Raw genomic sequence first — 12018 nt, 5'->3', positions numbered from 1 at the left:
TGTTCTGACCACCCAGCCTGCCATGGCTGAGGCTTTGCCGTGGGAAACAGCCCCTTCTGCTGCCCCACTTGTCCTACAGTCTTCTTTTATTGGACAGCAGTACCAAGGTTTCTTACAGAGCCATTTTTCTACATCTGATCACAGATGATGTTCCTCCTTTTTTTCATTCAGCTCCTCTTTCCCCCATCCCCACGAAAAGAGTATGTGTAAGAGGAAGCACCACGACTTCACTTCCAACATCCTCCCTCTCCTGATGTGGCTAAGGAGGGGTAGATGCTGATTCACCTTCATTCCACCATGACCTCCACATGCAAGAAGATACTGGAAATGATTCTTCAGAAGGGGGAGTGCCCCCTTGCTTTTTTCTAAAATAACATTTTACAAAGTCTCTTGATCCACCAAAAAATTCACAAGGGTGATCCATAGAGCTTCATATATTGTTAAGGTGGGTATTTGATGATGATTGGTCTGCCCTGGCCACAGAGAGTCCTGTCACAAGAAAGGCTGACAGTGTTGCAGAGTTTTGTGGCCACTCAGTGACTGTGGTTTTTGACATAGACTCTCAACTTGGATGTTTTGATCTCACAGTGCCTGCTGAAAAGATTCCTTCCTCTGAGTCTTGTGGTTCATTTACCTGACAATGAGCTTCTGGTGAGCAACCCTGTGGAGAAGTACATGTGTATCAACTCATCGTAATCTTTGAGGGCGTTTTGTTATCTGGGCCACTTGATGGTATTCTTTTGTTACAGCTGAGATCACTTTCACCTTAATGTAGGCATCCAGTAGATTAGAAAAGGAAAAATTGGCATCCCAATAATAACAAACCTAATTTTGCATGTCCTTTTTAATGTGGCAGACAATGAAGCCAGGTTTGCAGCCAAGGGCATTGCTGTTCACCATCTTTTCTGGTGGCACCTCATTGATTTTGTCAAGAATTCAGAGGACTTTCATGAATGTTCCTTTCCATAGCCCTATAATTTTGAGCCATAGCTCCAAACTCACAAGGAAGCATTGGACCACTAGGGGAAGACCAAGAGAGCAGTGGCTGTCAAGTTCTGTTCCCTGCAGCACACCTTTCTCTAGGATCCAAAAAAGTTGGAACCAGATGTGGTTTCCTTTTAAATTAAGCAGTCAAGGCTGTGACAAGGGGTCCACTTTCCTCTGACACTTTCCATAAAAACTGCAATGGCTGTGGCTGGTGTTCAGTGATCATTGGTCATCTGTGCTTCCAAAGGTCAACAGCAGCCCTGGAAGACTGTCATGGACTAACTGTCCCTCCATTAGCTGGTGTGGTTTTCAATCTCTGCTGCAGTCATTTCCAGATATTACAAAACTATTTTCTGTTTTACAGTGTACCCACTCCACCTCATCAGAGAAGAGGCACAAAAATCTCTTCTGCAAAAAAGCCATCAGACCAGAGAGCATTTATTTTACTTCAGGTTCTTTCTGGTGATAAAAAAGGGACCTTGGATCCATTCTGGGTCCAAGTGCCAAATGTATGGAAATGCTCATTATTAGCCAAATTCCAAAGCAGTTTAACCCCACCATATCTTCTCAATACAAGCCAATCTCTGCCTTACCACTCTAGGAAAACTGCTTGAAAAAGTTTTGTGTTCTACTCGCTCAATACAGCTCCTTTCTCATAACACTGGTCAGGTCTGGTCATTGCACACACAGCCTGATGGAAATACTATTAGTAATGGACCAAAGCCTACTGACTGGTGCCATTTTTATCGATCTTACAAAGGCACAAGTCGCCACGTTCTACCTTGGTTTTAAAATTTCCTCCCCAGTTGCTGACAAATTCGTAACTTGGTTTTCAAGCAGTCCGCCTTCAAAAAGGAGTACCACAAGGTCCTATACTTGCTCCTCTGCTGTAGTCCTTCTTTATAATCTTCCCTTTGATCTGACTCACCCCATCTCCATTCCTTCGTATAATTTCTCACAGACAGCTTGGTAATCAAACTGCAGTCAGACCTGTTAGCAAGTTTCTTACTCCTACTAAATTAGATGTCCAGCAAAAGCTTTCTCATCTCTAACAAAACCAAAAGTATGATTATTGGCATGAATTAGAAGCTTAAAAAATGCAAGACTCTGCATATTTCTGACCACAACAGCACTCCTATAGAAAACAGAACCTTTAATAAATACCTTGGCAGTTGGCTTGACCCTTCCCTCAACTTCTCTCTCCACCTCAAATTCTCAAGGAAAAAATGTTTTCTCTCTCTCTATGTATGTATTTTAATATATATATATATATATATATATATATATATATATATATATATATATATATATATATATATATATATATATATATATATCTTATTTTGAGCTAATACAATTTTTCCCTTTCTTACTTAAACCCTCCAGAACTGCCACAGGCAAAGGTATGTTACTCTCCCATCTTGATTACAGCCTCTCCGTGATAGCCTCAGCATCAAAAACAAACTGCAGACACATTTATAAAATAACCAAAAAAAGTGTTGATTTTTTACTTAGTCCCCAAAAATAAACACCACCGTAAAACACTGAAAAAAAGCAAAATGAGTCCCTGTTCAGTATTGACCTTCGAGGATCCTAGTCAGCAAGACCTTCTCTCCACTAGTAGTTAAATTAATTAGCCAACCTTCCTCTTACAGCTTCTGAAACCATATCCGGTTGCTCCTGTTTTATCTTACAACAACTCCAGGTCCTTCACTAAATGTATGTCTATGGTGGTAGCACATCTACATCTGCAAGGAGCCAAGGCCTTTCTGTACCTACCTAACTGACTTCTGGCTATGCCTTCTGAAAGTCAGCTTCTTTTGTTAGTATGTTCCATTCCCCGGGTATTAAATATATAAATGTGAAAAAGGCAAAATTGCAGTTGTCTTAAATGATAGTGGGTACAGACTGTGAGTTAGACATCCTGATTGCAAAGTTAGTCTCTTCATGGACGGGGTTCAAGTCATCCTTCCCACCTTGCAAGATGTCATCTGACAATGGCTCCTGTACCTGTTTCTAGTCAGTCCTTTCATTCTGTAAAACCAGGAGGTATGCTTTCCCAGATTAGGCAAGAGCTCTTTGGCCCAACTGATCTCCAACTGTGAGATTCTGATGGAAGGAAGCCAGCTTGCTGATGTAAGAACAGCATACCCATCCCTGGTGGAGCACCCCCCCCCCCCCATGGCGAATCTCTGAGTTCTGCTTTGTTGTACCTGCCCCAATGGCTTTATGCACTTGTGCAGTATGGCAGTGTATGCTCATAGGTTTATGCTCAGGCTCCATGGGTATGACAATCAGTGCTGCCACTAGGTGTCATCCAAGTGTCAAGCCAGAGTAGCCTCTGTTAACCCCCAGGATGGAGGAGCAGGTATAGACACTCGCTCCTATCCTTAACTGCCAGTTATGTCATTTACTTGAGCCTCTAATCAAACTTGAGGAGTTCAAGGCTTTATCCCTGTACACCACTGGAGCTGGCTGGACAGGTTTAAGATGTGATCTCCAAAATAGTTATTGTAGACTCTGCCATGGTGCCATCTCTTCATTGTGTCAGGTTTCTGGTCCTCAGGGCAGTAACCATTCTAATGATTCTTTTGGCACATTGTTACATGCAAGCTCTTCCATGGACCATGTGGGTCCAGTGGACCATAAGATCTCTTAACGCCATACTTGGAGAGAAAACCTGTCATGGCAGTTTGACCCTAGCAGTCTTTCTTTGAGTAGCCCTTTCTGTCCCCCCCCCCTCCTAAACTTGAGTGATAGTCATCAAGGATGCGGCTGGCTTGGGGTGAGTAACATTGCAGTGGGTGGACAGGCCAAGTAGTGTGGTTGCCTGTGGACCTCTCCCTTCACATTAGAATGGTGTAGATGAGAGCATATCTTTATTTACAGGCTTTCCAGGAATCCCATCCTCCATTAATCCTGTTGCTTGAGCTGGACAACATACCTTTCAAATGGTATCTGAACAAATGGCAAAACCTTATCTTGTATCATCTAGTGGGAGGATATGAGAACTTGTGAATGGGTATGGCTGATGTTGACTTTCTTGTGGCAATCCGGTTTCCAGGAGAGTTCATTTTTTGGCGGACAGAATAAGCAGATGCCTACTCATTCTGCAGAAGTGGTCTCTTACGTTAGTCAGTCACCAAGAATATTTTTTGCATTTGGGGAGAAGCCCGTCTGTGACTTGTTCACATTCTAACATACATTAAGTGCAGGGAACTTTTATCCTTTATTCTTTGAGCTGGGAGACCTCTGAGGGATGCGGTGTTCCATGTGTGGCCACTGGAGCTCTTCTACACTTTTCTTACATTTCCCCTGTTGAAAAGGTTCATCTACGGGGTGAAGCTGTTAAAGACCAAGGTAATCCTCATAGCCAGCTTTTCTACCTCCTCTGCTATGGAGCTGCTGGCTCTCTAAACCTAACTAAAATATTGTGTCCCATCCATCTGTCAGGTCCCAGGTGGACATTTTGCGGTCAGCTTCATGGCTTAAAGTAATAAAGACCTGACTGTCACCCAGACAATCCAAGTTTAGTCAATGACTCTGGCATCTGGAGCTACTGTGGGAAAGTTGGTTATGCCTGTCCTGGGGGAGGGGGTGGGATGTGCAGGCTGGGTCCTTCAGAGGCTTGGGGTGAGGGTAGTGCAAGAGATGGCCCAGGAGTTGGGCATTCAGCCACCAAGCCAAGAATGTAATAGCAGTCATCATGGGTACACATTAGTAATCACTTGCACAGGAAGACATAGTGGCTTTCATAAAGATGCAAGGCATTTGTTGACCACCAATATAAGGGGTTAAAGGCCATAATAAACATGCCATTATTATTACGAAGATACTGCTGAGGCTGCACGTATGGCAGCCACCGCCAACCAAATGTACCTGGCTGATAGGGAGGGGCTTCAAGATTAGCAAGTGCCGCAGGAAAAACATATAAGGAAAAAAACATTTTTCAGAGGACTTCATCTGTTTACCCCTTCAAAATAATGTCTGTCAGTTCGTGTTAATGTAAGCTAAAAACAAACTTTTTCTTTATAAGTAAACAGATTTGATGCACTTTTGTAAATTTCAGAACTCCCTTTTTGATACCCACAAAATGTGGGATATGCCTCATGCACCTTATTTAGCTACCATTGCGTGACACAGTGATGTTTGTTCTTTTCAGGTGCAGGAGTTAAGCAACATTTGAATGTTAATGAAAAATTTGCATTGAAATCATGACTGTGGCATCTGGTCATAAATGGGGTATGAACAAGTATGATAGAGTAAGCGAAAAAAAAAACAAAAGAATAAATGTGTATGCTGTCCTGACACTGCTACTAAAAGCAGTTACTATGATGGAATAGAAAGGGGTTGGGGACACTGTTTACATATTGTTCAGTGTGGAAATGCAGCCATAGTGTGTTTAATGTTTTGTATGCATGTGTTGTGGGAAAACGCTAGTCTACAGGATAATGGCATGTCACTGCAGGTTTTATGCCTTGTTTAGAAGGGCATTATCATTGTTACTGAAATATGATCCTGAGAAATTCTTTATCAGCATGTCTGGACAGGCAGGTGGATGAAAGCCTGATTAGAGAAACAAAATAGTAATTCTAATTGCTACATTTTGCCCTTCCAGAATTGAGTTTGCAGTGCAGAAGAATGAGCATTGCATCCTCCTCCTGGAGTCTTGGTATACTAGTTTGGATATAATACAGGTAATAGTTTAGAGATGTATGTAGTGCATTTTTGAAGAACCTGAAAAACTTACTTGCATGGTTTAGCTTCCTAGGAGACTGGCATTTCTTCTTGATAGCAAGAAATGCACTTCTTCACTGCCAGTATTTCATAGTAAACACCTTTACCCTGTGATCATTGTGCCATTTAGAATCACTAACTTTCTGCATGTTTAATCCCCTTGTTGTGAGGAGAAAAAACAAACAGTGAAGAGGGCTTGCTGTCTTTGTTTGAAATTGCAGTGCATCGTCGTGGAGGACATTTCATAAATATGCAGTAAGACTAATAAAATAAAGGACACTATAGCAGATTGTTACTTTTGGGTGTGTTTCTATGTTCCTCTAGTCAATTAGTCACAAGATGATGAGTAATCCTGCCTTAAAATGAACAGCCTGTGATTTTACTAGGATGAATCAGCAAGCCTGAATCAGTTAAGCAGTAGAACACACCATTTCGCTGGTGGTATGTAGTAATAACAAATGCATGATGCATGACCAAGTTAGATAAATAGCTGATGCTTGCTTTAATGGCTAGTAGTTTAGCAGCTCCCTTTTCTCTTTGAATGAGTTTAACTGCTGTGATGTACTTTTTTTTACGTCCGCAGTATGTAAAAAAATAAACTTTATTTCGGAAGTTGCTCGCTGTCCTTGCCTAGTAAAGCAGTGTACTTGGTTTGAGATGTGGACGTTTAGAATTGTATATAATCCTGAGTGAAAAGAAGCTGTTGTAATTTAAAAAAAATTTTCTTGGGCTGCCAGTGTTTTAGAAATTGAAGAGTGAAAAGGGGTATCAGGCAAGTTTACATTGTGGATTTATTACAGTGCTTGAAGAGTTGTATCCAACAATATATATATATATATATGTATGTATGTATATATATATATATATATATATATATATATATATATATATATATATATATATATATATATATATTCAGAAAGTGGAGTTATGTATCTGTGTTTTTGTAGTATTTTTACATTCCTCGAAGTGAGTGGTTTTGCAGGTTGCACACTAACTTTTGATGTTGGGAATATGAAAAGGTGCGAGTTCTGTCCCTTCATCAGGCATAAAGTGGAAGTATAGCAAGCACACAGCAGAAGAGCGTGTAATCCTGAAGTGTTGTTTTCAGGTGCCCATCAGTCTGCCTTGAATGATGGTTCTGAAGGATGATAAAGGGATTGTGGTGCTTTTCAAAAACAGGCAATTTTACTTAGATTCTTAGCTAAATGCTGCCCTAGTTGATAATACATGACAGCCCGGAAATAGGCCACAAGCATCCTGGGAAGGAATTAGGGAAGTCATGTCTAATTATGTTATGCATGCATGCATTTAATTTTACTGAGTTTTGGTATCATTGATTTTTCCCCCTTATCTATTAGGTTGAGAGATGCAGATATACTTCAGACATGTTAGTTTCACAGGTTCAGTATTTGATACCTTTCTGTCAGCGTTTAGCTGGGAATCCAGTAAGACGTTGCATTTTGAAATTTTGCTAAAATTTAAGCACTCAAGTATATGTGTAGCTAGATGTATTCAGTAGTTATCAGTGCTGTGTGGGAGAATCCAGATATGGTAGGTGCTATACAAAAGCAAGCCAACTCATTTCCTGTTCCCTCTCAAATTTGGAGTTTCTGGTAAAAAGTTCTTAAACCTAATGCTTTAATCTCAGCAGCTGCACACAGAACAGCTTTCCCACCCCAGAGCCCAGCTGTCCACCTGCCAGATGAAGAATCCAAACTGGTAAATGTGGTGAATTTTCATAGAAATGTTGCAGATGAAGTGCTCCAGACTTCCCAAATGAACCTGTTAAGGTCAAGTTGATGTTCCAACTTAAAACAGTTCCAGCTATGGCTAAACCTCATGGTGTGCACTCTGTATAATGCAGTTTATGGATCCAACATAGCTATTTGCCCGTATGTGTGGCTTAACTTGAACAACTTTGCCAAAAACATCAAAAATTATTAGTTAACTTCCTGTTAAGAATAGAGTTTTGTTAGGCCTGAAGGTAATAGTTTATCTTTAGGCAGTCAAAAAGGAAGACACTCATGGCTGTAGGTGTCATGTTTCATATACCTCAACTCCCCTTCTCCAATACCTAGTGGAGCCTTCACCAGATGTGGTTAAAATATGGGTGGCAGCCATAAAAAAACGCAGGAATCTGTAAAGTAACTTAATTCTCAGGGCAGTTTTCATGGTGGTCACAGACCCACAGGAAATGGTTTTCAGCAGTCATCCAAGTGCAGTGGGTCATCCACAGGAGGTTAGCAGCAGCCTTGATGCTTTTTGCTAACTGTCCCCTAGGTAGTCATGGCAGGGGTCTTCTTTTCTTCCTTTCTGTCTACTTTTGAAGTCTAACCAAGAACAAATGGATAAGAACCATTACAATTAGAGATTCCAAAAATTCCTTTCCACACATCCTATTTCCCTATCCCTTCTCCTGTCAGACATCTCACCACACTAAAAAAGCAAAATAGGATGTTCTAATTCTTCCAGACGAGAGATAGACTTATCAGGAAGTCTTTCCATACCACCTTTCTGTTGTTCTGCTTTGCAGTATTCTAGTTGGGACTCCGTCTCTTCTCAAAAGTCCAACACAGGTAAAGCATTCATACTTATTTGAAATAGAGAATGACCATCGGTATGAAGGACAGTAGTCCAGCTTGCCTTACTGGTCAGATACGGACATTGACAGTGCCCATTCTGCTAGTGTGTGCCAGTAAAAATAAATGTTGCATTACTATTACTGTGTTAACTAAATTATAAATAAAAAAGTGTTTTTTTTTTCTTGTTTATTAAATGTGTGGAGGGTAGTGGGAGCCCTTCTACTTCACATCCCCTACCCTGACCTGAGCTTCCCACTTCAGAGTCACTGAACATTATTTATCATTGAAAACTGCACTTAATCTTTCCTGTCAGTGTACATATCTGCATGCCAACTAAAATGCATATTGCTTTCCACTGAGATTCACATATGTAAAGGGGTGAAATTAGTTTTTTTTCCAGTCTTTGTATAAACATCTTACAGTTGAAGGTGAAAAAAATCATCAACCTATTTCATAAAGATGACTTTTCAGGTGACTTTTTTATTTGAAATAAAACTGCTTTGTCCTGAGGGTATTTCAGGGCAAGTGAATACATGCTTAGAGTTTATGATTTGCCTTTATTTATTTATTCTTTTAAACATTAGGAATGAGATAGTCAGGTTCAGAGTTGGAAACAGTTGTTTTTAACAAGCAGCTGAAAACATAGTTTTACCTTTGCAAGAAGGGTGAGTTTATGTCAAAATATATTCACTCACTCATTCTCTTGTGCCCACTTAATCCATTTCAGGGTTGCAGAGAAGCTAGGGCTTAGTCCAGTACCCAGTGGGTGCAAAGAACAGAAACTAATCTTTGATTGTCTGCCAGTCTGTTGCAGGACACACACACGTACTATGTGCATACACCTGTCAGCAGTTTGGAAGATTTCCAGTTCATGTAGGGCATGTCTTTGGGAGGAAATGGGAGCTCATGGTGAACACCGATGTAGGTACCATGCAGACGATGTCCCAGCCACAAGTCAGACTGGAGAACCACGCAGGTTGAGGTTTAGAGACATATAAGTGCATAAAGTAGTTGAAGATGTGCACTTGAGCATTGGAGCAAGTCACGTAACCAGACACTGCTCCCAGGCGGAGTCTGAAAAAGGTCTGCGGAGATCAGTACTCTACCTCAGACAACGAATGCAAATAAAGTAAAATAACATTTTATCAGCATAACAAGGTGTTTGTCTGGTCTGGAGGTGCTTATTATGCTACAGATAAAAGCAGATTCTGAAGCTTTAAGGCTCAAGCCCAAAGCATTCTTTGATATGTGACAGAGCAGGTACCATGCTAATCTTTTTGCCTTAAGGGTATTTTTCAGAAGTCTGAGGATCCTCTTTCAGCAGATTTGTATAATTTTGAATTATACATTGTATAGAAGTCCTTTTAATGTGTACTTCCTTTCATACATAAGAGCAGGATAGAGAAAACTGATAAACATTTTGACAGCAAAACATGACAGAGTACTGAATTTCTTAACCTTCAACAAAGGTGACCTTTAAAAAAACACCATAAAAATATATTATATAATGTGTAGTATGTTTCCTTTACAGATCCATTTCTCCTTTGCCAATGTTAAGTTACAGGCATACAGATAACAGAATCCTTGTTAATGCTTCAGGCTTATTCAACACGCACACACAAAAACAGTGTCAGCACTGACTTGGAGAAATGACTCATGTTAACATGCTGTGCTCACTGCAAGGCGTCTTAGAACTCGGTGCAGCAAAGCCTGTGTTTTCAGCAAGTGGCATCCTATCATCATAGCTTCCCTCATACCACCCACGTTAACTTTTTTTTCCCCCTAGTGTATCGTAACACTGACAAGTACATGTAGATACTCTTTCAGGTTTCCATGGTTATTCCAAAAACTAACTGCGTAGGCTTACAGCTATTTCCCTTTCCAGAACAATACATTTTGCTAATTAGGTTAGACCTGCCGGTCAAAAACCCAATTTCAGAGAGGACTCAGGAGAAAGACGGTGATGAGCAATTTCAGAATTAATAAGAATTATGTACATATTCTTACGAAATGTTGTTGTCACTTTAAAAAAGAGTTTTGTACTGATTTATGTAATATTTATTAAAGGTTTCTTACATATATTCTTGGATCCTCATTATAGTTTTATCACTTTTGAGAGCATTTTGGACTTAATTTTTCTTGAATATACTTTAGTTGGGAATGTGTTTGACATTCATATGAAATGCAGACAGGACCGCTGTAGATGCACATGTGAACTTGCGTGCTTTTTATGTTTTTAAATTTTGGAACATATTTATTTCCGTGTTATACACTTCTTCTTCTTTCGGCTTTTCCCGGTTAGGGGTTGCCACAGCGGATCACCTGTCCGCTCATGATTGGCAGTGGAGTTTTACAGTGTCGAGTTGTCAGCCCGGCACCCAACCTTCCACAGAAGGTACACACACACACACACTCACACTCACACTCACACCTAGGGCCAATTTTAGAGTGTCCAATCCTGATGAGAACAAATATCAGGATTCAGCAGAGCTGTTGAGATGATAATTCTTTTACACTTGTTTTCCTAAACTACACTCAAACTAAAACAATGAGTGAGAAGGTCACTGAAAAACCAATCAGTAAAAACAAAATGAAAACTCCAGCAAAGCTAGAACTTCCACTGAGTGACCTCCCAAATCTCTTGTATCAGAGGCACATGGGATATATGCAAATGATCCGTATGAACATCAGGTGTTTCAGCTAACTGGTGATTCTGAATGCCCATGACTTGTTTCGTAAACTGCACTCAAGGATGGTGTGTATATATTAGCTTGTTAAAAAATGTAAAATAGTACATTGTTTAAAACTGTTTCTGATTTTAGTTAGATTGTGCCCCCCACCCTGTTTGATTTGTGGTATAATTTCTGACAGGATGAATATTCTTGTTTATATATACTCGCATGTATTTTATTATTTTAACTGCTAACCACCTCATTATTTCAGATTCAGAACTGCTGAGTGATGAGGTTATGGCAATGGTAGTGTATTAACTCTAAAATTTCTCTTTGGTTATGCCCAGCTGCCCTCAATGTCCTAACACCCCACAATATGTTAAGGAGAATTAGCTGTAGAACATTTGTCTTAGCAACAAGCCAACCTTTTGGCACCTGTAACCTCATTCTTAGATGGAGATCAGCAGCATTAGAGATGAGCAGCACAGCACATTGAAAGCTCTTACCTGTTCTATTTGTTTTGTTACATTGTATTTAAGTTTTTATAGCTACAGTGTTCGGATTCCTTTTTGTTTTCAGAATATTTATTTTTAGTGATGTTCCAGCCTCTACTTGACCACATTGCCTTGTTTTGTTTCACTACTAAGATCCTGTCAAAAGCAGCTTTAACTCCTGAGGCCTTGCAGACTGCTGACACGTCTGAGGATCAGTCTCCTCATTTCCAAGGAACTGCACAGAGTCCCTCAAATTTAGGTAGGGAAAAGGTCATAGACTCTCTAGTAGAAGTCAGGCAGTGTTTTGAAACTTTGTTTCATCTAGGTGGAAGTCAGATCTAAAAGTAAAAACAGAAGACAAGGCACGAGGCCTCCCCTCAGTAACTAGCGAAAAACAAAAGAATAGACTTCTCACAGGCATTGTTCAAAGCTATTATGTCTTTGAAACCTTCTTCCCTCCTTTGGGTCTCCACAACCACTGGCTATTCCTCAAAAACTTACCCTGATTTCCTCCTCTTCTGATGAAGAATGGGACTAGGACTC

The 12018-nt window shown here is 40.2% G+C and overlaps 1 protein-coding gene across 9 annotated transcripts in view; it reads left to right on the top strand.

The window, feature by feature from the left end:
* RIPOR1 (RHO family interacting cell polarization regulator 1) overlaps window positions 1–12018 on the top strand; it is a 2621322-nt gene that overhangs the window by 931863 nt on the left and 1677441 nt on the right. Inside the window, exon 1 of one of the 9 annotated variants that reach the window (XM_044058667.1) lies at window positions 5667–5684. The exons of the other annotated variants lie outside the window; for them this stretch is intronic. The gene's annotated coding sequence lies outside the window, so the exon portion shown is untranslated. Of the gene's footprint in view, window positions 1–5666; window positions 5685–12018 lie in introns of those variants that run through there. 9 annotated transcript variants of the gene reach the window in all.

Source organism: Protopterus annectens, chromosome 16.part0 (genome assembly GCF_019279795.1).
Source record: "Protopterus annectens isolate FY-2018-M chromosome 16.part0, PAN1.0, whole genome shotgun sequence".
Classification (NCBI taxonomy): domain Eukaryota; kingdom Metazoa; phylum Chordata; order Ceratodontiformes; family Protopteridae; genus Protopterus; species Protopterus annectens.
Note: the sequence above shows the minus strand (reverse complement) of the source record. Positions and strands in the feature narration are given on the sequence as shown.